Source organism: Lolium perenne, chromosome 3 (genome assembly GCF_019359855.2).
Source record: "Lolium perenne isolate Kyuss_39 chromosome 3, Kyuss_2.0, whole genome shotgun sequence".
NCBI lineage: Eukaryota > Viridiplantae > Streptophyta > Magnoliopsida > Poales > Poaceae > Lolium > Lolium perenne.
The window spans coordinates 146272836-146298273 of NC_067246.2; the positions used below are offsets into that span (position 1 = coordinate 146272836).

Genomic DNA, 25438 nt, shown 5'->3' on the forward strand with positions numbered 1-25438 from the left:
TTATGATTGTAATCTCTTGTAGATTATGAAGTTAACTATTACTATGATAGTATTAATGTGATCTATTCCCCCTTTCATAGCTATTGGTGACAGTGTGTATGCTATGTTAGTACTCGGTCTAAATTGCAACGGTCTATTATGCACTCTAGAGGTTACTTTAATATGAACTCCGGATGTTGTGGAGCTTGTTTACTCCGGCTTGAGGGTGCTCTTGTAGCCCTACACAATGAATGGTGTTTGTTATCCAACAAGAGAGTGTTTGAGAGTAGCACAAGTGAGGAGAAGTTATTTATTTATTATGTGATCATTGTTGAGAGTGTCCACTAGTGAAAGTATGATCCCTAGGCCTTGTTTCTAAGTATTGAAACACCGTTTCCAACAAGTTCTGCTACATGTTCGCTTGCTGCCATTTTTATTTCAGATTGCAATTGCTACTTATAATCATCCATATTACTTGTATTTCACTATCTCTTCGCCGAACTAGTGCACATATACATCTGACAAGTGTATTAGGTGTGTTGGGGACACAAGAGACTTCTTGTATCTTAATTGCAGGGTTGCTTGAGAGGAATATCTTTGACCTCTACCTCCCTGAGTTCGATAAACCTTGGGTGATTCACTTAAGGGAAACTTGCTGCTGTTCTACAAACCTCTGCTCTTGGAGGCCCAACACTGTCTACAGAAATAGAAGCGTGCATAGACATCAACGTGCATCACGTAAAGCATTGAAAACAACACGTAAATGATCCAAATGATCCTCCAAAGATTTGCTATAAATCAGAATATCATCAAAGTATACCACCACAAAACGTCCAATAAAAGCACGTAAAACTTTGTTCATCAGTCTCATGAAAGTACTAGGTGCATTAGTTAAACCAAAAGGCATCACCAACCACTCATATAAACCGAACTTAGTTTTAAACGATGTTTTCCATTCATCTCCTAATTGCATACGAATCTGGTGGTAACCACTACGCAAATCAACTTTAGAGAACATAATAGAACCACTCAATTCATCAAGCATATCATCTAAACGAGGTATAGGATGACGGTATCGAATGGTAATATTATTAATAGCTCTACAATCAGTACACATGCGTGAAGAACCATCTTCCTTAGGTACCAAGATAATAGGAACAACACATGGGCTAAGAGACTCACGAATGTAACCTTTATCTTGGAGAACCTAAATTTATCGCTGAATCTCTTTGGTCTCTTCAGGATTGGTATGATATGGTGCACGGTTGGGCAGCGAAGCTCCTGGAATCAAGTCAATTTGGTGTTCTATCCCACGAATAGGTGGTAGTCCAGGTGGAACATCTTGTGGAAACACATCAATGAATTCATGCAAAAGGTTAGCAACCGCAGGTGGCAAAGAAGGAGGCATATCCTCAAATGAAAACAGAACTTCTTTGCAAATAATAGCATAGCATTGAGTAGTGTTCACATCTAGTTCAGCAATATCAGATTTGCTAGCAAGCAAACAAGGATTTTTCAAACGAATTTCAGTCGCATGGTTTGAATCAGATTTAGTATTAGTCTTATGTGGCACAAAATCTGTAGCAACAATCTGATTTTCACTCTTATGTTTCTCCTTGTTTTTTACTCTACTAGCTCTAGCAAGATCATCTTTTAATATTTGTTCAGGAGTCATAGGTTTGAGACCAATTTTTTTTCCATCATGCATAAGAGAATACTGATTAGTTTTACCATTATGAACAGATTCTCTATCAAATTGCCAAGGTCTACCAAGTAACAAAGAACAAGCTTGCATAGGTACAACATCACAATCCACAAAATCAGAATATGTACCAATAGTAAAATGCACACGTGTAGTTCTTGTTACCTTGAGCTTCCGAGAGCTCTCAAACCATTGAATGTAATATGGATGTGTGCGCTGTCTTGTAGGAAGAGAAAGCTTCTCCACCATGTCAACGCTAGCCAGATTATTGCAACTCCCTCCATCAATGATGATCCGTATAGCTCGCTCTTTTACAACGCCTCTTGTTTGGAACAGGTTGTGGCGTTGATCATGCTCAGATTTGCTCAATTGCACGCTCAACACACGCTGTGCAACTAAGCTCCTGTACTGATCAGCAGTGTCAGCTTCCATTACCTCCATTTCTCTCTCAGAATCAGTATTGGCGCCATCGCGTGCAGCAATAAGGGCCAATGTATCTTCATCAAAGTCACTTGCGGAATCATATTCGCCGTCTTCATGCACCAACATTACACGCTTGGTTCTGCATTCTCTTTCTATGTGACCAAATCCCAAGCATTTGTGACATTGAATGTCGCGAGTCTTCCCCTTAGAGGCCATGGAAGATGAACTCCGAGGAGGACCAGCAGATGGTGGTGGAGTAGCAGCAGGTGGTGCTCGTGATGCAGGCGCGGTGTACTTGGAGGTAGTAGGTGCTGGTGCAGCCCCACGAGATGGTGGCGCTGATTGTCGCGGAGTCCATGACGATGTACGACCTGCAGAAACATTAGCTTTTCTCCATGGTGGTTGACAATCCTGCACTTCACGTTCAGCTTTGCAAGCAAGATGAAACAAGTGAGTAATAGTGTTGTACTCCTTATAATCTAAAATATGCTGAATCTCTTTATTCAAACCACCAAAGAAACGTGCAAGCATAGCCTCATTATCCTCTACAATACCACAACGAATCATGCCAGTTTGCAATTCTTGATAATAGTCTTCTACACAATTTTTCCCTTGTTCTACGCGAGACAATTTTTTTAGCAAATCACGTTGATAATATGGAGGAACAAAACGAGTACGCATAGCAAGTTTTAAACCAATCCAAGTAGTAGCAATATTAGCATGATGTACTCTACAATGCTCTGACCATCAAATAGATGCAAAATCTGTGAACTCACAAGTAGCAGCACTAACACGCAAATGATCAGGATAGCGTAAACATGCAAAGGGTTGCTCTACTTCTAACTCCCAAGTAAGGTATGCATCAGGATTATATCTACCCTCAAATGGCGGAATATTCAATTTAAGTTTAGCAACATGATCATCATCACGTACCGGGCGTAGAGGTGGGCGAGCGTTGCGGTTCAGTTGTCGTGGACAACCAGGTGCAGGTTGTTCTACCTCCTCGCCATCCAGCACGTTCTCCTCAACCTGCTCGTACTCGTCCCCTCCATAATCATCGTATCCTTGATCAGAAGGCGCGTCAGCTGCGGCTGCTGCAGCAGGAGCGGTACCCGCACGAGGAACACGGCGCACGCGTCGTCGCACGTTGTCGCGAGGCTGCGGTAACCGAGACAACACCTCCTATAACTTGGTGTCGATCTTGGAGTTGAAAGCTGTCTCGAGGCCATCCAGCTTGTCCAACGCGTCGGTGAGTTTAGCGTCCACGTCACTAATGCGCGCATCGACGTCGCGTGCATGCCTGCCCAAAAGGTGGGTAAAGTGAGCATGCAACTCCTCAGTCGTCATCTTGGTCGGGTCAACAGCGACCGGTGTAGGTCCTGACATGGTTAGTACTCAAAAATCATAAATGTATATGCCTACAAACTACGGAATATGGTGGTTCACGCGCAATTCGACAAGCAAAATACAAAGCTCTTACAAGTTCTTACCAAACAGGGGAAGGTGATATGGCAACCAACAAGGATCAGCGTCTCCAAAGATTGCCAAAGCGATTACCAGGGGTCGACACCAAGCACGTGGAGACAATATGTGGAGCTGTAGGAAGGCTAATATGGTGGCAAAAATAGCAATTGTCAAAACAGCGATGCAATATTGAAAGTATGCTTAACAACGGTACTGTGCAGGTCCTAGGCTAGACCGTACTAGAGACGCGAGCCGAGAACACAAACGAGGTCATGGCGCGGCACACAAGCAACTAGCAACGATGAGGTGGCGATGATGTGGCGACTCGAGATGCGAAAAATCACTATGATGGCGAGTGTCTCAAACTGATCCCCGAGGTCTAAAAACAGTATAGCCTCAGAAAGTTTTTTGTCGAAATTTCGGAAGTGCTCCGAAAAGCGCGCAGATGCCAAAAAAATGTCGCTATAACGGCCAGTGGCGAAAAGTGATCGCCAAGGTGAAAAACCAATGTAGCCAGAAAAAATTTCGGAGGCGTTTCTAGACTTTTTTTGTGCTCTCCTTCACAATTCTTTACTGGCGGCCGAAACTTATCTCACGGAAATTTTTTTCTACAGCACAGACGGAATTAGAAGGCAGCAACTAAAAGGGAAAACAAATAAACCTAATTCTACTCGGACTCTGTCACGGCAGAGAAACATCAACAATCCGTGTCGCGGTAGGAAACGGGGTATATGGCATATACGGATGTATATAGCGATGGCGGAAGTATATGGAAGATGTATATGGCAGTGGCGGAAGTATATATGGTGGTGTATATGGTAGTGGCGGAAGTATATGGTGGGTGTATATGGCAGTGGCGGAAGTATATGGTGGGTGTATATGGCGGTGATCTGCGTATGGTGCGAGCGGGCGGCGGCGGCGTGACTAATATGACAAGAACTCGAAACTCTAAAGGAACTAGACGCTAAGACCAGCAACTCGACACGAAGATGCAGACACAAATTCAACTATGCAAAACTGAAAAGACAATGCAAGGCGTGGCAGGGGGTTTATGGGACGATGATCTAAAAACCCTAACAGTATTTTTGGCTTTTTCGTGGTTTATGGGTATGATGGCAAATGCAATCTAAACTATGAAAACTGTAAAATCTCACCGAACAACCTGAAATCTGATACCACTTGATAGGGCAAAGGTGGCCGATCTTTCGATGAGACGTGGATAAATCGATTTGTTGGTGGAGTTCATGCTTGACGATCCGACTACACGTGCAAAGCTCGTGCGCCAATGCAATCTCTAGGACAATCTCCGAGAGTTACTGATCTTGCGGATGCACGATCAGCCTGACCAGCGAGGGTCTTAATTCCTACCTGAAATCGAGAACAAGTAAGAACTAATAATGCAATCAGAATATTGCGGATATAGATGAAAGCTTTATTGAAAAGGTGGGATTCCGAATAGTCGGTCTTGTTCTGGGTGTTGGCCTCAAAAGAAGTACACGAGAGTTGCAGCAATGGCTAACTTTTAGTCTAATCAAAATCCGAGTCTAAACGTGACGGCTATGGGGGTATTTAAAGGAGGAAAAGGTGGGGTTTCATCCAGCCATACGTATGGTGGCCGAACCAAACCCTAGAAGGCCTTTCCCCCTTCAATACGGACTCTAAAAAGTGGCTGACTTAAATCCTGCGAAAATTACATGGGTCTGGCCCAAAACTAATGATGTCGCAGCACCATGTACTCATATGGACGAAATTATGAAGTGGGAAACTCTATATTTCGTCCATGTCTTCATCTCCAATTATGTTGGCTTCAAAGTTCTGAAATCTCCACTCGGGGCGTCCTCTTCAATCCTCACATGTTTGCTGCCATCTCCTCCATGCCTGATCATGCTCCAATGCTTGTCCTCCTCATCCATGCTAGGTCCATCATTCCTAAGAGTTACAAACACATCTGATTTAGGCAGCATCATATTCTCATGTATGTGAGGAATAGTTCCAAGAAAAGAAAGTACCCGATAGTTAAGTTGTTTGGCATGAGCTCGAGTGATTGGTCCTTGTATTTGTGTGGCTGTAGGTACAGCGGTTGTATCAATAGATGGGATGTCCTCATCACAGCTCCTCGCTCGTTCTCACGGGTATCGTCATCGATAAATCTTCAATGCAAAGAGTCAGCTCAGCAATAATTACATCGGCTCATTAGTCCACGTCACGTCAGCCACGCCGTTGGTGACGTCATCAAAATCATCGACTCCTCCTTAAGAGAGCATCCGAATATTCTCGAAACTCAAAGAAATCTACGATATTCGACTCGGCAAATTACAGCCAATACATGACTACTTCATAGTCATCCACAGGCTCGTGGGCTACTCCCATCGGGAGCGCTGGCCACGCACCTGATAAAAATATGAAGGCCTCGTCGGTAAAAAGAACAGACCCAAAAGTTCAGGTGCGAGCCCGGGGACTCGAATTTGTGTAGTGTAACGATGTTTTGCTCCGGTAGTTAGCTAGTCTCGATCTATCGAGTGAAACTGGGCTTGTTACTCCATCCCTTACGTATATTCAACCTTTCGGCTTATCTCGAGCCAATACTTCATTCGAACACCCGATAGATTCGAAAGCATCGGACGATAGAAAGGATCAAAAAACATCGACATCAACGTCAAATTTCTCAAGTAGTACAATTTGAGTCTATGCACAGTTGCAAGCACCCGCCATCGGCTCGGGCGGCTACTCCCATCGGGAGCGCTGGTCGTGCACCCGATAAAAAATAACTTCGACTGTACATCAAGCACAAGATTCAACATTCTTTGGATGATCAAGACATTCGGATGATGATAACTTTAGTCCCTTCCCGAAGCTTCGCTTTGGCCAGATACTCGGGGACTACTGATGTGGGCATTACCATTCGGGTACCCGACATTGCTATACCCGGTGCAGATTATGAAGATGGACCACTACAAGGACTCGACAAGCTGGATCCACACATAATATCGACTTGGACTACAAGAAAGAGGACTCCAATTCGTAGTCAACTAGGGCTCTTGTAAACCCTAGCCTGGTTGCATATATAAATCTAGGCAGGGGCACCCCTTAGATCATAAGCAAATACATAATACCATACACGCGATACACCTAAACATTGCAACCCGCAGATTAGAACTAGACTAGATACAACTCCGTCTATGGCGGCTCCCTATACACATATATTCATATACTGGATTGCTAGCAGGACGTAGCGATCCTCCACCGCGAGGACGTGAACCTGGATACATCGTGTGCCATTTTGCTCCCGGAATCTCCATCGTCGCCTTCCGTCAACCCTAAACCCCTTATGGTGGACATTGCCGAGGAGCCATCTCGTCAGTATTTGCTAGCCCTAAGAGCATCCCATCAAATGGTGCATATCTGGGCAAAATATACACCACCAACAATGTTTTACACCACTCACTTTTCCATTTTTTGGACTTTTACGCCACCTGCATTGTTTGGCACAACTCAAATGGTGTATAATACACCACCAAGTGTTTCAACAGATGGTGTAAAACGCACCGCCACTTTAAACTTGAATTAAAAATTCAAAAAAATTAAACTTTATAACACACATTTCATAGACATGCATAGATAAGCGTGGTAGTTCATCGACACGGTTCGAAAGAAACTCGACATGGACACTGACAGACACTGCTAGATAGTTCATCGACATTGACACTGACACTAATCTAAGACTCAAATCGATTCGACATGGACTAGATAGTTCATGGATGACACAAATCGGACCGCAATCATCGTCGGAGACTAGGATTTAGGGTTTAATCCCAGAAATCGCCATCATCGGACTCCTCCTGGGCGGCATTGGCGGCAACCTAGGCGTCGACCTCGCGGGCGAGGTCGTCCCACCAGTCAGTGTCCATCTCCGTATTGTCGACGTGGTCGCGGGCGAGGACGGACCACCAGCAACAGCAGCAAGATAGGCCACCGCCGCAGCTTGCCGATGCGTATCAAGCTCCGCGTAGAACTTGAGCTCCGCCTCGACGTGGTCCGGATAGGATGCACAGAACGTGGCCATGTCCTCCTCGTCGGACTGGCGGACGGCCATCGCATGTACTCGCGGCGGACGGCGCGCTCCTCATCGCGGCGGACGAGGTTGAACGGCAACGCGAGGAACTCGGCTTCCTTGCGGCTCTCCACCTCCACGAAATTGAGCGGACCGCGCGGGCCGTCCATCCGCCAAACCATGGCGTCGAAGGCGCGGGCGACGAGCTCGGCCGTATTGAAGGTGCCGAGCCACGGGCAATCGCCGACGCGTGTGATCTCCACAGCCCATCGGCTGGAGGGGCGGATGCGCACGAGTTGAAGTAGCTGGCAGAGGAGCGCACGAAGCGGCGCGCGGCTAGTTGGAGCTTTTTGGAGGGGAAAACGGTGGCGGGGGTGCGGGCGGACCTGATCTACGCGGTGCAGAGTGGGGAGCAGCAGAGATGGCGGGGTGCGGCCAGAATCGATGTCAGGGCGGAGGGGAACGACGGGCGTGGATGAGGATAAAATGACAGTTGGGAAGGCGCGTAGCCGGCTGGGCAAATATACACCACTCCCCAAGGCAAATTATACACCAGATGTAAAACTGGGATCACAGTTTAGACTACTTTTTTACACCTACACTATCTGATCTAGCCCACTTTTACTCCCAAGTGGTGTATATGATACTAAGTTGTCCTCTTTTTACGAGCTTTTTGTTTGACCAAGAATTACTTTAAATAGATAAAAATTGTTTGTATGAAATTAGTATTATTAAAAAGTGATTTTCAATACGAATCCAATGATACTATATACATATAATATAATCAAGATTTTGTTGCTCAACTTTTATGGTCAAAGTTCATCTTGGAATACGCGTGCGCCTTATAGGTAGTAGGGTTTTTTTACCCCTGCATGCACTATCTGATGGGATCACTGGTAGAAAAAGAGGTTTTAATCTCGGTTCGCAACTGCCATTAATCCCGGTTGCGCAACCGGGATTAAATATGCGCGACTAAAGGCCCCCCCTTTAGTCGCGGTTGCTTACGAACCGCGACTAAAGGCCCGTCCACGTGGGCGCCATCCGTCCATCGGGGCAGAGGACCTTTAGTCGCGGTTCGCCTGGCCAACCGCGACTAAAGGCCTCTGCAGGTTTAGGGTTTTAGCCCCCCCCCCCTAAATCTGGTTTCTTTTTATTTGTATTGTTTTATTTCTTTTATATTTTATTTTGTGTTTTATTTTAATTTTGAAGAAGTTTCAGTACACATATTCTACGCTACTATATACATGCATATGAATGTACAATTTCAAACAAGTTTGAAATTAGAAACAAGAAGAATTCAAGAGGAATATACAATATATAATCAATCTCGGATGACCATATACAATTTCGAACAAGTTTCCATACACAATTTACGGCATCAGAAGTTCTACGTCCTCGTAATAGTGTTCTCCTTTAGGATGGAGGACTTCCCTCATCAAAAATCCTGCTAGTTCCTCTTGAATTGGTCGGAAGCGAGCTTCTGGACTAAGCGTCTTCCGGAAGTTATTCCTCCGCACGTTGTTATCCGACGGCTTCCGCTCAGAGGTGTATCTCCGGATGAACTCACAAACATAGTATCCACATAGATTGGTCCCCGGTGGCTGAATATCCCCAGACAGTAACCTTCTAAATTCTAGCTCTTTTTTGAATTCACCGACCGTTTGATCTGAGAACCGTCTCCAAACCCTACAGGGCAAAGAAAATTAAATGAACAAGGGAGTTATTAGTTACTTGATATTAGGAAATGAACGAAAGAGGCCGATCGATATAGAGCGCAAATGATTGAAAATAATTACTTTTGCAGCATATTTCTCATGTTAACCAAAGCTTTGGATCCATATTCAGAGAGTCCATGATGAGAACTCTGGAGTTGTGAAATTCAATTATTAGCAGAATCCAGTGGAACCTGCGGACACGATACATGCACAGTCATGCATAACTCATCGATTAGACATACCATGCACGGAGTAAACAAAAGAGAATGTGCTCAAGACAGAAACACTCACCCAAAATGGTAAGGAAATAGAATTTGACTTTTGAGTTGCTGCTTTGTAAGAAAATCCCACAGGTCTTGCTCCACGTTGCGGGGGTGTCTTTCTAACACATATCCATTAACGATATGTGGGTCAATGAATCTAACATCATGGATATTCCTTTTTTGGCATTCCCCAATCTTCATTCTGCATAATAGCGTACACAACAATATAGTTAGGACAATATATATAGTGCAGGCAATGAACGAGATGATGTAGAAATAAATCACTTACAGAACGTAGCAACTCAGGATAGATTTGTCGAGCTCGCGCAGATTGAACAGCTGGAATAATTCACTCATATGAACTGTTACATAGTAATGTTTGAAGTGATGCTCATGTCTAACTTCCGCATAAATATATTCTTTGCCGGCGTTATTTTTTATGTAACCCTTGTACCAACGTAGCAGATTTCGCATTTGTGCTGGTAGATCCTCTTCCTGCGCAGGCTCGACGAGAGGCCCATTCGACACATATGTAATTGTTACCTCACTTATTGGCGCCTCCTCAAGGCCTAACACTGCACGAAGAGTCATACCGATCTCGACCACTTTTTCTCTGGCACCCGTTACAGTCATTCCCTGTGCTGCCGCAGCTGCTATGATAGCGGGGTCCATTAGTTCAAAGTCCTTATCCATATCGGCTCTGAAGGACAATGTCATAGCATCCGGACCGGTGGCTTTCACTATGAGCGGGGGATCGATTGTTTATTTTGTTCCCCGAGCTGGGCAACTTGTTTCCCGCTTTTTTTTACTTTCTTCTTTCTTCTCCTCCAAGGCTTTCTTCTACTTCTCCGCTTCTTCCAATATTTCTGCTTGCCTACGAAGTTCACGTCCATAGTCGTCAGGCATATTCTTCTCGGCTTGGGACGCTGTCGTCAAAAATGACTTAGCCCACTTCTTTTCCTTCTCAGAAAATACTGGCTTGGGCTCAGGCTCCCTTTTCTCCTTCATATCCGCCTTCCATTTCTCATGGTGAGCAGCCGCGGACGCGTCCCTTTCCTCGACACTACGTTCCCAAGGTCTCGGGGTGAGAGGCTTCAGTGATGGCTCCGGTACCTTTGTGGTCTTAGGTACATAAGGGTCCGGGTTAATAGTCCAGGACTGCTTCTGTTTCTTTGCCGGAGGTGGATTGGGGGGCGTCGTACCCGCCGGAGGCGGACTGGGGGCGGCGTGTGCTTACCCGCCGGAGGTGGATTGGGGGGCGGCGTCGGCTGACGTGAAGGAGGTGTAGGTGAACCACCACCACCACCACCGCCGCCACCACCACCACCGGAGGGGGGGTAGACTTGTTGGCCTTGCATCCTCGCCTCGAAACTTGATGAATTTCTTTTTCCATAGAATGAACTGGCGCTTCACATCTCGAAGTTTCACATCCCCTTCAGGTGTAGGATAGTCAATCTCTAGGTCCTCACACCCTTGGACTATGTCTTCCACCGTGACACGAGCATAGCCATCTGCAATGGAGTTGTTGTGGTGGAGTGCTCCAGGTATACAAGGTAAAGCGGTGCCGATCGCTACCTTCATGGAAATGTTCCCCATTTGATAATGCAGCTCACATTCTTTCATCTCCTTTACATCGTCCACGGGGTAGCGAGGAGGCTCCGGTGCAGTAATATCGGGTGCATTAGCACCAGCTGGCTCTAGCAAGGGTGCACTAGCACCAGCCGGCGGGGCCTCCATGGAAGCCACGCTGCTTCTCCGCTGCTGGCTTCCGACATCCACTGGATGATCTTCATGCGGCCTTGCCGATGATCTTTCTTTTACGAGTTCAGTCACAATTTTCTTCACCTCATCGAGTTCCGATGCCAACTTTCCCATAAAATCTGCATCCCGATCCGTCTTTCTCTTACGGCTTCTGTAACTGTACGGGTCATTGTCCTGGGAAAACCCTACTTTCCACGGAATGGCGCCTTTGCCTCGTACACGTCCTCCGTGTTCAGGATTCCCGAGGGCTAATGTCAGCGCGTCGTTCTCTCTGTTGAACGTGATCTTCCCCTGTTGAGCTTTGGTCATTGCGTCAATAAGGGCTTGGGTGGGTTTAAACGTCTTCTCTCGGTGAACACACTCCCCTGTCACCGGGTCTAGCGATCCCCCATGCCCGTACCACCAGCTTTTGGCCCTTGGGTCCCATCCCTCTGTACCTAGAGGGATTCCTCGCTCCCTCAGGTCGTCCTCCATCTTCTGCCACTTAGGCTCCGAAAGGCGGTATCCTCCTGGCCCCATAATATGATTGTGCGTTTTCTTAGCCGCATTTGCCTTATTTTTTCCGATATGGCCTTGAAATGCTCCGATTGCTTTTGCCTCACAAATTCGGGCCAATCATTTTTCAGCTTCTCATACTGTCCATTGAAATCCGGAGTCTTCTTCTTCTCGACATAGTCACGCGCTAAATTTTTCTTGAAGGTCCGGAATGCTTCGCCCATCTTCTGAAGAGCGAACTCTTTGACTAGCCTCCTCCTCTCACGTCCCCCCTCTACCTCGTTCCCCTCTTCATCGTATTTGTTGAATTCCGTAGGTAGAATGAAATGTTCCATAAGCTTTCTCCAGCATTCCTTTTTCGTTCTCTTGTTGACAAAACTGAAACCAACACGTGCCTTCACTGGCTCATGCCATTCCTGGACGGTGCTCGGGACGTTGTCTCTAACAACGACTCCGCATTGGTTGATGAACTTGGTATAATGCTTTTTGGGCTCCAGCGGCCTACCGGTTGCACTGATAACATCGATGTTATATGTTACTCCTTATTTCAACGTCTTGGTTTTGCCACGCTTTGTCTTACTCATTTTTTTCGACGATCCGACCTAGGGCTAAAATAAGAAAGAGATTCGTGTTAATACACATATTTATTCAAATCGGTAAATTTGTATCACCAGAGGCTCAATGTATATATATACCTCACCGGAGGTGGTTGCTAATTGCATATCTCCATCGTCGTTTGTCGACGGTTGACCTCCATCGACAGTGTCCATTCCTTCGTCATCACCTTGTTGACGACCTTCACCTTCACCGTCAAGGTTCAGATAGGAAGAGACATCCTCTTCTTCATCTTCTTCGGCCGGCACATAAGGAATGTCACCGTTTATGATGCCGAAAAGATGTTCCTCAGCTTCCGCATCACAGTTTCCCCTAATCGGGTCGGCTCTATCATCCGCCATATGTCACTCCTGAAAACATGTAGTAAAAACTAATTAATTAATTAAAGAAGGCGGGCGGTGGCGGTGGCGAAAGGGGGGCGGTGGCGATGGTGAAAGGGCGGTGGCGGAGGCGGTGGCGAAAGGGCGGTGGCGAAAGGGGGGTGGCGGTGGCGAAAGGGAGGTGGCCCTCGCCACCCCCTCCGTATACGCGCGGGGTCGGTGTGCATGTTTCTCTCTCTCTCTCGCCAAAAAAACAAAAAAAAACTCGCGGGTATACGGAGGGCAGCGGGGGGGCGGCGAGGCCTCCGTTTTTGTTAAGATTTTTGTTAAGTTTAAATTTCAAATAAAACTAATTCATTTCAAATTAAACTAATTCATTTTACCGTTTTTGTTAATTAGTTTTTTTTTGTTAAGTAGTTAAATATTTGTTAAGTAAAAAAAATGAGAGAGGAAAAGGGCCGGGGGCGCGCGCCGCCGGCCGTGCGTACGGTGGCCGGCGCACCGGCCTCCTCTCTGTGTGCGCGCATGTGCATGGCGGCGGCGGCGCGGTCTTCGGCGGCTCGAGCGGCGCCGGTGCACGTACTCTGCGCGGCGGTGGCGGTCGTCTTCGGCGCGGGTCGGCGGCGGCGGTCTTCCGCTCGGGCGCGGCGATGGTCGGCGGCTCGGGCGCGGCGATGGTCGGCGGCTCGGGCGCAGTGACGGTCGGCGTGAGGCGCGGCGACGGTCGATCGGTGGGCAGCCCGACGGCGTCGCTGCAGAGCTTTAGTTCGCGCGGAGAAGAAGAATGGGCGCGGCGGTTCGCGCGGGGGACGTGCTTGGGGACCTTTAGTCGCGGTTGGTGACAGCAACCGGGCCTCAAGGGGTACCTTTAGTCGCGGTTGGCCACACCAACCGCGACTAAAGATATTTTCGCCCGAATTCGAGGGGTTCCCGCGGAAAGACCCTTTAGTCAAAGGTCTTTTTCAAAATAATTTTCATTTCAAAATGTTAAAAATACAAATAATATATCAAAAAAATCATAAAAATAAAACTAATTCATTTCAAAATGTTAAAACTAGAAATAATATATCAAAAAATTCAGAAAAATAAAACTAATTCATTTCAAAATTTTAAAAATACAAATAATATATCAAAAAAATTCAGAAAAATAAAACTAATTCATTTCAAAATCTTAAAAATACAAATAATATATCAAAAAATTCAGAAAAATAAAACTAATTCATTTCAAAATCTTAAAAATACAAATAATATATCAAAAAATTCAGAAAAATCTAATTTATTTCAAAATCTTAAAACTAATACATTTCTGTCTTCCCGCCTCTGTCTTCCCGCCCCCTCTTCCCACCAGTTCTTCCAGTCCGCCTCTGTCTTCTCGCCCCCCTCTTCCCGCAGGTTCTTCCCGCCTCTGCCTTTCCGCCATTTCTTTGACGACATCTTCGAGATCTTCGAGAAGCTGCGCCACGGGAGATTTTTCAACCCTTTACTCCATCCATGGCGCTGCTTCTGCTTTGTCTTGTTCCTCCAATAGGGCGTCGTGCGCTACATGCTTTATCTCATCGAGCAGTGCGTCCACCCACGCGTCCTTATCCTGCCGACAGCTTTAGTCACGGTTGCACCCTCCAGCCGGGATTAAAGCTTACCCAAACATCCTTATCCCACCGACAGTTTTCTTAGATGACACAAAAACCACCTTTAGTCCCGGTTGCACCCACCAGCCGGGACTAAAGCTTACCCAGACGTCCTTATCCCACCGACAGTTTTATTAGATGATACAAAACCACCTTTAGTCCCGGTTGCACCCACCAGCCGGGACTAAAGGTTAGATGACCAGCTATGGATTCCTCTTCTTTCCCGCCATTTCTTCCCTGTCTTCCCGCCTCTTTCTTCCCGCCTATTTCTTTCCCGTCACTTTCTTCCCGCCTCCTGTCTTCCCGCTCCCATTTTTCCCGCCATTTCTCACTACATATATGTAGCCTGGCTTGGCCAGCATTATCACATCTCTAAAATCTCTCATCACTCTCTCATGGCTTCCACCGTACCCACTCTAACCTACCAGCAGGTGGAGGAGCTTTGCGCCTCGAACTACCCTTGCCCACCGGGCTACCACGTCCCCGCCGGCTGGAGCCTAAGCGCCGGAGGCGTGCCGGTCCCTCCCGTCCCTCAGGGTACTGCGCGTTGGGCGGCCATCACGAACCACTACTACCTCGACCTCACGCCGGAGCAGCGGATGAATCCCCGTTGGCATCCCGATAACCAGCATACTTGGGACGCCTTCTTCATCAATCGGCGTGAGAGGGCGCTCACTAGGTATGAGGAGGACGGTCTGCCTCCTGGGAACTTCCACGAGGCCGGCCGTCGGCTATGGTGGTACGGCCGGACTCTACAGAGCGTCATGGACTACATCACGGCCGGCGATATCCCCCGCCTGCGCTACCCTCAGTTCGAGCCACGAGCGCCGCCCGAAGATAGCGACGACGACGGAGGCAACTTAGAAGGCGGCGACTACCAGTACAACGGCGGCGACTATGAAGACTACGAGTATGCATATTACACGCCTAGGCAGGAGTATGACTAAATCACTCCAAATTTCATGTATCATCAGTGGTATCTCGAATCAATCGAATCATTCGAAAATGGACACCAAACACATCATAGATAATATAATTCACATGATCCATTCAACAAATTTTGGTACAATAAATTATTACACATCATTTATTCCCTTGTGTCCCTGCTTGCTTACGATTGTGCCGTATCCATGGAGCATTGATACGTCTCCAACGTACCTATAATTTCTGATGTTCCATGCTTGTTTTATGACAATACTTACATGTTTTGCTTGCACTTTATAATGTTTTTATGCGTTTTCCGGAACTAACCTATTAACAAGATGCCACAGTGCCAGTTCCTGTTTTCTGTTGTTTTTGGTTCCAGAAAGGCTGTTCGGGCAATATTCTCGGAATTCGACGAAATCAACGCCCAGAACCCTATTTTTCCCGGAACCTTCCAGAAAGTCAGAGGGGGACCAGAGGGGTGCCAGGGGGCCACCACACAACATGGCGGCGCAGCCCCAGGCCTGGGCGCGCCAGCCTATGAGGGGGAGGCCCCGTGGCCCCTCCGACTCCGACTCTTCGCCTATTTAAGCCGTCCTGACCTAAAACATCGATACCGATTGATGAAACTCCAGAAAGACTCCAGGGGCGCCGCCACCATCACGAAACTCCAATTCGGGGGACAGAAGTCTCTGTTCCGGCACCCTGCCGGGACGGGGAAGTGCCCCCGGAAGCCATCTCCATCGACGCCACCGCCTCCATCATGCTCCGTGAGTAGTTCCCCCATGGACTACGGGTTCTAGCTGTAGCTAGTTGGTATTCTCTCCCCCATGTACTTCAATACAATGATCTCTCATGAGCTGCCTTACATGATTGAGATTCATCTGATGTAATCGGTGTTGCGTTTGTTGGGATCCGATGGATTGTTACATTATGATTATTCTATCTATAAAGTTTGTGAAGTTATTGTTGTTGCAATCTTGTTGTGTTTAATGCTTGTCACTAGGGCCCGAGTGGCATGATCTTAGATTTAAGCTCTATAATTATTGCTTAGATTGTATCTACAAGTTGTATGCACATGTCTATGTCCGGAACCAAAGGCCCCAAAGTGACAGAAATTGGGACAACTGGAGGGAAAGGCTTAGATATGAGGATCACATGTTTTCACGGAGTGTTAATGCTTTGCTCCGGTGCTCTATTAAAAGGAGTACCTTAATATCCAGTAGATTCCCTAGAGGCCCGGCTGCCACCGGCTGGTAGGACAAAAGATGTTGTACAAGTTTCTCATTGCGAGCACGTATGACTATATATGGGAAACATGCCTACATGATTAATAATCTTGATGTTCTTTCTTAATGCTATTTCAATCCTATCAATTGCCCAATTGTAATTTGTTCACCCAACACTTGTTATTGGAGAGTTACCACTAGTGTAGATAGCTGGGAACCCCGGTCCATCTTTCATCATCATATACTCGTTCTACATGACATTGGAAGTAGTATCAACTATTTTCTGGTGCCATTGCTCTCATATTACTGCTATCGCTCTTTGTATTCTGTTACTACTGCTCTCATATTACTGCTGCTTTCACATCACCCCTGTTACTAGTGCTTTTCCAGTTGCAGCTGAATTGACAACTCAGTTGTTAAGGCTTATAAGTATTCTTTACCTCCCCTTGTGTCGAATCAATAAATTTGGGTTTTACTTCCCTCGAAGACTGTTGCGATCCCCTATACTTGTGGGTTATCAAGACTATTTTCTGGCGCCGTTGCCGGGAAGGCATAGCTCTACTCATAAGTTCACCTGGGGAGTACACTCCACCTCTCTCTCTATTTTATTTTATTTTGTTTTACTTAGTTTACTTTTGTCTAGTTTATTTGTGCTTAGTTTATTTCTGTCTAGTATTATTTTGCCTAGTTTACTTTTGTCTAGTTTGTTTTTGTTTTGTTTTACTTTTCTCATATACCCGAAAATCCATAAAAATTTGAAAAACCTAAAAATTAAAAACTGCTATTATGGGAGAACCCACAACCTATATGGAGCTTATAGTATTATATAATAATTATAGAGAATCAAGAAAGGGAAAAGTTATGAGTGCTGTGATAGAAAAATTAAATACAATTGCTAAAATCTTACTTAAACGCCATGATATAAACTGTTGCTCTAAAGAGGATACTAAACATCTGACATTTCAATGTGGCTTTAGTGAGGAAGTTTTAATTAAGAACTATAATTGGAATAGCTATATTCATTTTGGGTTCGAAGAGGTAGAACAATTTGTCTTATTTATGGGAGCCTCTGAGATAGAATCCTTCATTGTTAAAAATTATGAAACTTGTGTTGTTTGTAAGGACCTTAAAGATTATGTCTCTTCTATTCTTAATTTTTGCATAGAAAGCTACAGTGATAATCCTTATATCATTGATTATAAAGAGAGACTCATTAATGCACAAGAGTGCACTCACGATTTGCAGGAACCAGTGGAAGAAGAAATTGATGAACCTGAAAGCTCATTGGATGAAAAAGAGGAGGAAATTGATGAACGTGAAAGCTCATTGGATGAAAAAGAAGAGGAGAGTGATGAACAAAAGGAGGAAGAATGGATTAGCTACCCATGCCAACCTTCTAATGAGAGTAACTCTTTATCTCTTACACTATTTGATTGTCTTCCATGCTTACCAAAGGAGGATGAATGTTATGTTCCTGTGGATTCTCTTGAAATATTCCCTATGAGTAAAACTTGTGAGAATAATTATGCTATTGTTATCTATGATAATCCATGCTATTTTGATAAATCTTATGATAATGCTTTGTTTGTGCCTGATGTCGAAATGCATGGTACTAAAGAGTTTTGCTTAGAAAATGTTTATGATAAATCTCTAGATGATGGTCCTATGTTACTTGATAATATTAATTGTACTACTAATGAAAATGGGATTGGAGAAGTCTTGACTTTATCTATGAGTCCCATATCTCTTGAGATTGATCAATCATCTTGTTATATTATTGATAAAAGTGGGTTTGAAAGTTTTAATCCCGCTATTTTTGAGCTTGATAAAAATTATATGTTTATGGATCATGAGAAACATGCTTTATGTGATAGTTATATTGTTGAGTTTGTTCATGAAGCTACTGAAAATTATTATGAGAGAGGAAAATATGGTTGTAGAAACTTGCATGGTACTAAAACACCTCTCTATATGCTGAAAATTTTGAAGTTACTCTTGTTTTATCTTCTTATGCTTGTCACTTTGTTCTTCATGAATTTATTTGTGTACAAGATTCCTATGCATAGGAAGAGGGTTAGACTTAAATGTGTTTTGAACTTGCTTTTTGATGCTCTCTTTTGCTTCAACTCTTATTTCTTGCGAGTGCATCATTAAAATTGCTGAGCCCATCTTAATGGCTATAAAGAAAGCACTTCTTGGGAAATAACCCATGTTTATTTTGCTACTGTTTTGTTGTGTCTTGGAAGTTGTTACTACTGTAGCAACCTCTCCTTATCTTTATTTTGTTGCATTGTTGTGCCAAGTGAAGTCTCTAATAGAAGGTTGATGCTAGATTTGGATTTCTGCGCAGAAACAGATTTCTATCTGTCACGAATCTGGGCAGGGCTCTCTGTAGGTAACTCCAAAAAATCTGCCAATTTACGTGCGCCTTCCTCAGATATGTACTCAACTTTCATTAGTATTGAGTTTTCTGATTTGAGCAACGGAAGTACCTTTTAAAAATTCGTGTTTACTGGCTGTTCTGTTTTGACAGATTCTGTCTCTGTTTTTTCCATTGTCTCTTGTGGACTTTAAGTGAGGCTTTCTAGACGTGGAGAGCTGTAGCTAATGTTTTATTGAGTTCTTGCAATGTGTCACTACAGGACTAAAGTGGATTAAAGTTTTTTTGAGTACTAACCCCTCTAATGAAGTTTATGAGAAGTTTGGTGTGAAGGAAGTTTTCAAGGGTCAAGAGAGGAGGATGATATATGATTAAGAAGAGTGAAAAGTCAAAGCTTGGGGATGCCCCCGTGGTTCATCCCTGCATATTTCAAGAAGACTCAAGCGTCTAAGCTTGGGGATGCCTTTGGGCATCCCCTTCTTCATCAACTTATCAAGTTTCTTCTATTGAAACTATATTTTTATTCGGTCACATCATATGTTCTTTACTTGGAGCGTCTGTGTGTTTTTATTTTTGTTTGTGTTTGAATAAGATCGGATCCTAGCAATCCATGTGTGGGAGACAGACACGCTCCACTTTTTCATATGAACACTGGTGTTCTTATCTTTATTTTAATGTTCATGGCGGAGTTGAAAACCGCTGCACTTATTGTTATTTGGTTGGAAACAGAAAGTGCTTCATAATGTCTTGAATAATTTGATACTTGGCAATTGTTTTGAGCTCTCATCATGTTTAAGCTCTTGTATCATGTAGTTTAAACCTATTAGTGGAGAACTACCGTAGATCTTGTTGAAATTGGTTTGCGTGATTGGTCTCTCTAAGGTCTAGATATTTTCTGGTAAAAGTGTTTGAGCAACAAGGAAGATAGTGTAGAGTTTTATAATGCTTGCAATTTGTTCTTATGTAAGTTTTCCTGTACCGGTTCATACTTGTGTTTGCTTCAAACAACCTTGCTAGCCCAAAGCCTTGTACTGAGAGGGAATGCTTCTCGTGCATCCAAAACCTTGAGCCAAAACCTATGCCATTTGTGTCCACCATATCTACCTACTATGTGGTATTTCCTGCCATTCCAAGTAAATACTTCGTGTGCTACCTTTAAACAATTCAAAAGCTATTATCTCTTATTTGTGTCAATGTTTTATAGCTCATGAGGAAGTATGTGGTGTTTTATCTTTCGATCTTGTCATTTACTTCGGACAGACTTTCACCAATGGACTAGTGGCATTATCCGCTTATCCAATAATTTTGCAAAAAGAGCTGGCAATGGGGTTCCCAGCCCCAATTAATTAACTTTCATTAATAATTCTCTTCACGTGTTTTGCTCTGATTCATCAGTAAGAAACTTAATTTTGCAAATAGACACTCCTCCATGGTATGAGATTGTTGGAAGGCACCCGAGGATTCGGTTAGCCATGGCTTGAGAAAGAAAAGGTTGGGAGGAGTGTCATCTAAAAAAAATAAAAATATATATAAACTAAACTAAAGTACATGTGTAAACAAAAGAGAAGAGGGATGATCTACCTTGCTGGTAGAGATAACGTCCTTCATGGGAGCCGCTCTTGAAAGTCTGGTTGACGAGGTAGTTAGAGTACCCATTACCATTCGTTGACAACAACAAACACCTCTCAAAACTTTACTTTTGTGCTCTCTATATGATTTCAAAACTTGAAAAGCTCTAGCACATGATTTAATCCCTGCTTCCCTCTGCGAAGGGCCATTCTTTTACTTTTATGTTGAGTCAGTTTACCTACTTCCTTCCATCTTAGAAGCAAACACTTGTGTCAACTGTCCATTGATTCTTACATACTTGCTTATTTGCATTCATCATATTACTTTGTGTTGACAATTATCCATGAGATATGCATGTTGAAAGTTGAAAGCAACTGCTGAAACTTAAATCTTCCTTTGTGTTGCTTCGATGCCTTTACTTTGAATTTATTGCTTTATGAGTTAACTCTTATGCAAGACTTTTGATGCTTGTCTTGAAAGTACTATTCATGAAAAGTTTTGCTATATGTTATCTATTTGTTAGCAACTATAGATCATTGCCTTGAGTCACTGAATTCATCTCATATGCTTTATAATAGTATGATCAAGATTATGTAAGTAGCATATCACTACAGAAATTACTCTTTTTATCGTTTACCTACTCGAGGGCGAGCAGGAACTAAGCTTGGGGATGCTGATACGTCTCCAACGTACCTATAATTTCTGATGTTCCATGCTTGTTTTATGACAATACTTACATGTTTTGCTTGCACTTTATAATGTTTTTATGCGTTTTCCGGAACTAACCTATTAACAAGATGCCACAGTGCCAGTTCCTGTTTTCTGTTGTTTTTGGTTCCGGAAAGGCTGTTCGGGCAATATTCTCGGAATTCGACGAAATCAACGTCCAGAACCCTATTTTTCCCGGAACCTTCCAGAAAGTCAGAGGGGGACCAGAGGGGTGCCAGGGGCCACCACACAACATGGCGGCGCGGCCCCAGGCCTGGGCGCGCCAGCCTATGAGGGGGAGGCCCCGTGGCCCCTCCGACTCCGACTCTTCGCCTATTTAAGCCGTCCTGACCTAAAACATCGATACCGATTGACAAAACTCCAGAAAGACTCCAGGGGCGCCGCCACCATCGCGAAACTCCAATTCGGGGGACAGAAGTCTCTGTTCCGGCACCCTGCCGGGACGGGGAAGTGCCCCCGGAAGCCATCTCCATCGACGCCACCGCCTCCATCATGCTCCGTGAGTAGTTCCCCCATGGACTACGGGTTCTAGCTGTAGCTAGTTGGTATTCTCTCCCCCATGTACTTCAATACAATGATCTCTCATGAGCTGCCTTACATGATTGAGATTCATCTGATGTAATCGGTGTTGCGTTTGTTGGGATCCGATGGATTGTTACATTATGATTAGTCTATCTATAAAGTTTGTGAAGTTATTGTTGCTGCAATCTTGTTGTGTTTAATGCTTGTCACTAGGGCCCGAGTGGCATGATCTTAGATTTAAGCTCTATAATTATTGCTTAGATTGTATCTACAAGTTGTATGCACATGTCTATGTCCGGAACCAAAGGCCCCAAAGTGACAGAAATTGGGACAACTGGAGGGAAAGGCTTAGATATGAGGATCACATGTTTTCACGGAGTGTTAATGCTTTGCTCCGGTGCTCTATTAAAAGGAGTACCTTAATATCCAGTAGATTCCCTAGAGGCCCGGCTGCCACCGGCTGGTAGGACAAAAGATGTTGTACAAGTTTCTCATTGCGAGCACGTATGACTATATATGGGAAACATGCCTACATGATTAATAATCTTGATGTTCTTTCTCAGTGCTATTTCAATCCTATCAATTGCCCAACTGTAATTTGTTCACCCAACACTTGTTATTGGAGAGTTACCACTAGTGTAGATAGCTGGGAACCCCGGTCCATCTTTCATCATCATATACTCGTTCTACATGACATTGGAAGTAGTATCAACTATTTTCTGGTGCCATTGCTCTCATATTACTGCTACTGCTGCTGTGTTACTGTTACTACTGCTCTCATATAACTGCTGCTTTCACATCACCCCTGTTACTAGTGCTTTTCCAGGTGCAGCTGAATTGACAACTCAGTTGTTAAGGCTTATAAGTATTCTTTACCTCCCCTTGTGTCGAATCAATAAATTTGGGTTTTACTTCCCTCGAAGACTGTTACGATCCCCTATACTTGTGGGTTATCAAGCATCCTCATCATTTAACTTAATGCATGGGTCAGTGTTCACTTTGAAGGGCGGAATTTCACCAAACATATTATAATCTTCTGACATGTCTGTCTTGTCCTCCACTCCCACGATGTTTCTTTTCCCTGAAAGAACAATGTGGCGCTTTGGATCATCGCATGATGCACTGATCGTTTTCTTTTCTTTCCGTTTCTTCGGTTTGCTACTCATATCCTTCACGTGGAAAACCTGAGCAACATCTTTTGCTAGGACGAATGGTTCGTCAAGGTAACCAAGATTGTTGAAATCCACCATTGTCATTCCGTATTGCTCGTCCACCTTTACCCCCACCTCCTGTTAGCTTGAACCATTTGCACCGGAACAAAGGGACCTTAAAGGAGGGTCCATAGTCAAGTTCCCATATCTCCTCTATGTAACCATAATATGTGACCTTTTGCCCATTCTCGGTTGCTGCATCAAAGCGGACACCACTGTTTTGGTTGGTGCTCTTTTTATCTTGGGCGATCGTGTAAAATGTATTCCAATTTATCTCGTACCCTTGGAAAGGCGTTATAGTCGAAGATGGTGTCTTGGCCAACATGTACAGCTGATCTCCAACATCATTGTCATTCATTAAATGATTTCGCAACCAAATGCCGAACTGTGTGGTGTGCTTCAGTCATAGAATGGTCGTCCATACATATCGTTGATTTCTTTCCGATCGTGCCTTTTCCACTTAGTCTCCCCTCGTGCCGCGATTGAGGAAGACCAATCGGCTTAAGGTCAGGAACATAGTCAACACAAAACTCAATTACCTCCTCATTTCCATAGCCCTTGGCGATGCTTCCTTCTAGCCTAGCACGGTTACGAACATATTTCTTTAATACTCCCATGAACCTCTCAAAGGGGAACATATTGTGTAGAAATACAGGACCGAGAATAGAAATCTCTTCGACTAGGTGAACCAGGAGGTGCGTCATAATATTGAAGAAGGATGGTGGGAACACCAACTCTAAACTGACAAGACATTGGACCACATCGTTCTGTAACCGTGGTAGATCTTCTGGATTGATTACCTTCTGAGAGATTGCATTGAGGAATGCACATAGCTTCACAATGGCTACTCGAACATTTTCCGGTCGGAGCCCCCTCAAAGCAATCGGAATCAATTGCGTCATAATTGTTAAGCTTCATGCACTAGCCACTTGAACCAAAAGTCCGAACTGATGGAAAGGGCTAGGCAATCCACATATACACTTCACAACACCCCCACTCGCGTGTGACGGGAGAAGAGAAAGTCAACACGTGGAAGAAGAAGAGCACACCGAAACAGCGGTGGCTAAAGAGGGGGGCAACAGCAATTTTTAGGCTTAATTGCGAAAACCATGTGAAAGCCAGGATTTGAACTCGAGACCTGGGGCTCTGATACCATGTTAAGCTTCATGCACTAGCCACTTGAACCAAAAGTCCGAACTGATGGAAAGGGCTAGGCAATCCACATATACACTTCACAACAATAATCACGTGGCAGTCGTGAGACTTCAGGTTTTGGAACTTTTTGTCCGCCATGTTTATTATTCCCTTTATATTCGATGAGAAGCCAGACGGGACCTTCATACTGCTCAGGCATTCAAAAAAGATGAGCTTCTCTTCTTTGGTAAGAGCGTAGCTGGCATGACCTTGAAACCATTCCGGATGCCGGTCATCAGGGTCTTTCAAACGTTGCTGGTCATGTCGTGCTTCCTTTGTATCATTTGTCTTCCCATACACGCCCAAGAAGCTTAGCAGGTTCACGCAAATATTCTTCGTAACATGCATCACGTCGATTGCAGAGCGGACATCTAGGACTTTCCAATATTCTAGCTCCCAAAATATAGTTTTCTTCTTCCACATGGGTGCGTCCCCGTCAACTCCCTGCGGAACTGATTGTCCGCCGGGACCCTTTCCAAAGATGACTTTTAAATCCTTGACCATATCAAATACCTCAGCACCAGTACATTCTGCAGGCTTCGGCTGGTGATCTTCCTTGCCGTTGTAATGCTTGCCTTTCTTTCTTACGTTATGATTTCGGGGAAGAAATCAACGATGCCCCAGGTACACATTCTTCTTACAATTACCCAAAAATATACTTTCAGTCTCATGTAAGCAGTACGTGCATGCATTGTATCCCTTATTTGTCTATCCCGAAAGGTTACTAAGAGCAGGCCAATCGTTGATGGTTACGAAAAGCAACGCTCGTAGGTCAAATTCCTCTTCTTTGTGATCATCCCACACACGTACACCAGGTCTGCCCCACAACTGTAAAAGTTCATCAACTAATGGCCTTACGTACACATCGATGTCGTTGCCGGGTTGCTTCGGACCTTGGATGAGCACTGGCATCATAATGAACTTCCGCTTCATGCACAACCAAGGAGGAAGGTTGTAGATGCATAGAGTCACGGGCCAGGTGCTATGGCTGGAGCTCTGCTCGCCAAAAGGATTCGTGCCATCTGTACTTAGACCAAAGCTTATGTTCCTTGCGTCAGCTGCAAAATCTTTGAACTCTCTGTCGATCTTTCTCCATTGCGTTCCATCTGCGGGGTGTCTCAACTCCCCGTCCGACTTACGGTCCTCTTTGTGCCATCGCAACAACTTGGCATGCTCTTTGTTCCTGAACAGACGTTTCAACCGTGGTATTATAGGAGCATACCACATCACCTTGGCGGGAACCCTCTTCCTGGGTTTCTCGCCC

General features: G+C 44.6%; 1 pseudogene; it reads right to left on the minus strand.

Annotated features, from left to right (window-relative positions):
* Positions 1-1192: 1192 nt before the first annotated feature.
* On the minus strand, positions 1193-14222 carry LOC139838017 (uncharacterized; annotated as a pseudogene).
* Between the last annotated feature and the right edge of the window lie 11216 nt (positions 14223-25438).